Source organism: Pinus tabuliformis, chromosome Q (genome assembly GCF_031772625.1).
Source record: "Pinus tabuliformis cultivar Carrire ecotype Pingquan chromosome Q, CPIR1, whole genome shotgun sequence".
In the NCBI taxonomy this organism is placed as follows: Eukaryota; Viridiplantae; Streptophyta; class Pinopsida; order Pinales; family Pinaceae; genus Pinus; species Pinus tabuliformis.
The window spans coordinates 1275166392-1275171823 of record NC_142296.1 but is presented as its reverse complement, the minus strand read 5'-3'; the positions used below and the strand labels follow the sequence as shown (position 1 = coordinate 1275171823).

Below are 5432 nucleotides of genomic sequence, written 5' to 3'. Positions count from 1 at the left end.
GGGAGATGGACATATTGCGGTGATAGGTGGCAACCCTTCGTGCCCTATGCTAGTCTTCATTAGAGCAAGACAGGAAGACTGTAGTTGGTTGAAGTCCTTGAGTAGTTGAGGAGAAGTAATGGGTAGTTGTGAGTTGTTCACAAATAGAGTTGTGAACAACTCAACAAGAGTCTTGATGTGTTGATGGAAAAACGATCAACAAGAGAGAAGATGGTTTAGCTGAGAATTAGTGGCCAGATGAACTTGGAGCATTGATAAAGGAAAATGCCACAGATGGGGAGTCGAAGGACCAGGGAGATGTGTATAGAGTATGACCAAGGTAGCTATGAGGAGCTCTACATCGTCTAGATGGTTAGAGTATCTTGCTGAGGGTAGATTAATTATTGATGGATTGACACCAAGCCACAGTTTTGTATCTTTATATCAGTGGATGTATGACGACAATTATCTCTGGTACGAGAGCCCTAGACTATTGTATTATTCAGATGGATTAATATAACAAAGTTGGGTTATTGTATAAAATTGTGTAAAAAGTTGTGCATATTTTGTGCATTAGTAGATTTACTGTTGTATATTGTTCCATTGTGCAAAGTAGCTTTGTTGAGATTCTTAGTTTGACAGTGTCAGAGATTTAAGATTCTATCCTAGACAACAGGGTCGTGGAGAATCAACAGAGCATTCTAGGCATCTTATCAATAAATTAATCAATTGCAGCACTCTTTTCCATTGCTCCAAAAAATACAACACAACACAAAGAAAACCTTCGATTTCTTTGCCAATGACTCAAATTTTCTTCTCTTATAATGCTCTTCAATGTAGGAAAAAAAAAGCTTAATCTACTGATTTCCTTTTGGAAATAACATGAGAGGATAAACCCGGGCTCTAAAATAACCCTTGAGCAATAATTTTGAGTGAAGGCTTCCTAACTTGTCTAACCTCTACGCTCACTGGAATCTTTCCATCTCTCAAATAAAGTTTGCAAATTTATCACGATGTTAAATTTCGATATGTGAACAACAATGGGAAATGTAGCATGAAAACTCTTGTAGTGCTACATAATTCACTTGAGAATGGTGAAAATGAAGGATGAGTAGAATAATTTGCTATGAGGCCTCTCAAGAATGTTTATACTCAAGCCCATGCTTCAATAACTACTTGAGGTAGATTTCATTTCTAGCTTCTATATGCATTCATGATTTGTCTTTCTAAGTTAAAGGAGGTTTTAAGATTGATCATTGGTCCTTTTAAGTTAAAGGAGGTAGATGACTTCATTTAAGGCACACGATCCAAAATAAATGAGTTCTTATGCTAACACTTAGAAATAGATAAATGCTTTCCCATAAGCTCCTTATCCTCTTCCCTTCTCATGATTTCTAAACCCCTCTTGATCTTCACAACCATCTTGGAATCATAGACCTCTTTTTTTGTGTGTTCTAAAGTCTACAGAGGTATATATACTCTATAAAGGAAGAAACACATGTTCTTGACACATAACTTTACATAGACCATTATGAGACCTTTCTATATTAAAATATATTTACAATATTCATATATCTAACTATTTGTAATGACCCATATCGAATTAAAGGTGGCATAGGGATATTAGCATGCACGCGAGGCATGCATATGATAGCTACATATACATGCATCGCTTGTATTGCACTAGTATACATATTGGTCAATATCATTAAAATATGTCTATATTTAAGGTAACGAATTAACTTGTAAAATAAATATCTAACTTACAAGAATATAGTGAGGTGCTTGATATATGTACCACCACTATAATATTACATAAAATGTAAAATAAATACAATGTATTGAACTAAATACAAAGGAATTATAACATATATATTGTTCTAATAAAAAGAAACTATATATTCTATGAAATAAAAGGAAAATAATATATAGAGAAGTATATCTATATATTAAAGTGTGATTTAAAATAAAGCCATAATACTATAAAAGAATAATTTAACATAAACAAAATGGAATACATAAGTCAATAAAACTAGTAAGTGTCAAATAAAGCGGGACTACCTCCTTAAATCATGGTGAGGAGCCACGCAAAGGGACAGGGGGCAAGAATCCTCGCCTCACAACCACAAGAGTGGCGGATGAATGAATAATGACTCTAAGCAATAAAAGAGAAGGGAGTGCGATGGAGAAGGGATCCTTTGGTTGGCTTGGAGAATGCAATGCAAGAAGAACTTACAGTGAAGAACTACAGTTAGAGCAATCTTAATTGTCCTTGAAGCTTTTGGGCACGAAGGCCAAACTACTTCAAATTTGAAGTATTTTGGCGCTGGGTATCGAGATTTTGCCCAGTTTGACAGGGAGGTGTTGGTCTTTTGGTAATCAGAGCGAATTTGGAACGTCAATAGCCCGGTATTGACTTCAACAATAAAAACAATTTCCAAATATTCTTCTACAAATTTAAAATTCTAAACCCCCATTACTAATTAAAAATTCCACAATTAAAATATTACACTATTCATTAATGAACCTTAATTTTAAATTACATAATTGAAATTAATATAAATATATTTACATTATTCTTTTAATAATATTAAAAATATAATCTTTATTTATATTCATTAATAAACCTTAATTTTAAATTATATACTTGAAATTAATATAAATATATTTACATTATTAAAAATATAATCTTTTTTAAATTCATGTAACTAGATTTAAAATGTATTTAATTTAACATTATTTAACTTCATTATTATTATAATTATATATTCACAACTTTTACCTATTTTAATCCCATACAATTCAATAACAAAATCAAAACTTTACATTTAAACTAGAAAATACATGGGAGGACGAAACCAAAATTTTACTCACAGATTAGCAAATACATGCAACGACAAAACCAAAATTTGACAGTTAAACCAATTAAATTAGAAACTTTACATATATCTGACTCTTTAAAAGAAAATCGTCAACATTGATTTTGACGTTTGACTTCTCTCATATAACTTGAATTTTAGTGGATGGTTTTCGAATTTTAGGTATTGGAATTTGGTCAAAAAATTTGAGGTCATATTTTGATTTGTATTATTTAAAATAATTTTTTTTACTGTATATATAGATTCAGTATTTGAAAACACACTTTGAATGTGCAGAGTTACTTATCAAGTTGTGATTTCAATAAATTTTTACTGGATTTTAAGAAATTACACGTTAAAAACCCACCAGAAAAGCTTCCAAAAAATAACACTAAAGACAATTTGTTTCAAAAATCTCAATTATACCATATGTCAAAAGCAAAAGGTCTCTTTTTTTAAATAAAACAACCACACCATAAATTCTAAAGCAAAAATGAACCACTACAAACAACTTAGCTCAGTGACTAGCTCCATAATGACAAACAAAGTGAACCATTATTAGAGTAGAGAGGAGAGCATTGGAAAGACAAGATCCCAACGAAATAACACAAAGAAGCAAAGACATGCCACAAAACAAGCAAACTGAAACCCTAATTGCCACAAATAATGGTATATTAAATGCACCCAACCACCACCGCAACACGTGGCAGGACCCACTCTACATCAGTCGCAACCGTGGTGTCTTTCACCTTGCCAACTTACTTAGACCAGTGGGTGGACAGGTAATGGTGTCCCTCCCCTAACATTAAAACGAAAATTTGAGATTAAAAAAACAAAAGGCATTGTGACATGTGGGTAGGTGTACACCATGGAATTGGTACAGAGACACAGCTCAACTAATTGTACACCATGGCCCTCTTGGTCTCTTGGTAATACTTCATGAAAAAATAAATGAATTCCAAAGACTTTTGTCAAATCTAAACGTACGTTCTATGGTGTTTAAAATAAATTAATTTTTACTCATCATAGTTTTGAACTCGAAGAAGTCTAATAGCCCATTGGAGTCCAAATCAAAATTGCAAATCATTTTTTGGCAGTTACCCAAATCTCTGCCCTCGCTTAATCCCAGATTGAGAAGAATCTGTTGCAGTTCCTCAGAAGAGATGTACCCATCTCTGTTCTTATCAAACACTCTGAACGCTTCCATTAAATCATCAGGCGATTCGGCCCCCTCCCCACTATTGTCTTTTAATCCAATATCGTTGCACAGCGATTCGTATAAGGAAATAAACTGATCGAATCTGAGACTTCCATCCTCGCTGCTGGAGAGGGAACGAACGATAGACTCCACATCTTCATCCGACATTTGCATTCCCAGCTTCTTTAAGAACCCACTGATCTCCTCAATCGTGAGCTTCCCGTCACCATTTTCATCCACAGTATCGTAAATTCTCCGAAGCTTCGCAGCTTCTGATGGGTTATCTAATTTACTAAGATAATCTGTGGCAAATAAATCACTGCACAGGCCACCCGAGGGTCTGCTGCCTCCTTCGCTGCCTTTACAGTGAAAATTTCTGGAGCCGTGAGACATATTGATTCTGATTAGCAGGCAGACTTGCAGCGACGAAATGCCTCTAAGCCGATTGCAAAATTCCCGCCTAGAAGCCTGTTCTCTGCGTCCGTCGAGTGAATGAATATAAATACAGAGGCCGGTTATTCAATTGCGCGTGAAGTCAGGTGTATTGGCGGTGGGGGTTGTTCGTCAATTCGGGCTTTGCATGCCTGGAAAACGCGTGGTTAATGGGCATTTAACATTGTTCATAATGAAGGTTGTTGGTCGTTTCTACCTACAGGCTAGACACCTATAACGTGTGATTTCCCCGCACGCAGTATTTTTACGCAGTAACCCCTCTGGTATGAGACACGTGAGCAACCTGGGGATTCGAGTTCATGGGAGAGGTTGGAGTTCATGAATAAATGAATATTATTTAGTTGAAAGTTTTCAACAAATTTAACTGAAATTTTGACTTTAGTTATAGTTTCATCCAATAGAAATTTCGACTATTTAATTTTGTTGATGCGTGGTTGACTATTCTAACGATTTAGGTTCGCCGATAAATGCTAGCTAATAGGTTTTGACTTTAAAATCCGTTATTTCTCAATGAATACTAATACACAAGTGTTGTTGTAATGGTTTTTTTATTATGTTACGTAAATATTTTTATTGGATTAAATTATTAAAAAAATATAGATAAAATAAAGATAGATGAATTTTTCACAATCGAAGTGGGTTTTTGAGGGTGTTGAATCCATATATACAATGAAAAAACTAATTTAAACAACACAAATAAAGATTTGACTACAATTGGCCAAAAATCCATAGAAAACTCTAAAAAGTCACACTTAAAGACTACTCCATTTACTCTTAACATTTTTGGAGTATAAATTTTCCCAACTCATTATTTTGTCAATAATATTTTTTCCTAATATAATTTATTCAAAAACATAAAATTCTTTAAACTATTAAACTTTACAAAGTACTCTACACTGATGTTAGGTCAAAAATCTTCTCCCACGAACAACTAAATCTATTCC

At 33.9% G+C, this 5432-nt stretch overlaps 1 pseudogene; it reads right to left on the bottom strand.

The window, feature by feature from the left end:
- Positions 1-3315: 3315 nt before the first annotated feature.
- On the bottom strand, positions 3316-4519 carry LOC149224501 (calmodulin-like protein 2 pseudogene; annotated as a pseudogene).
- Positions 4520-5432: the final 913 nt, after the last annotated feature.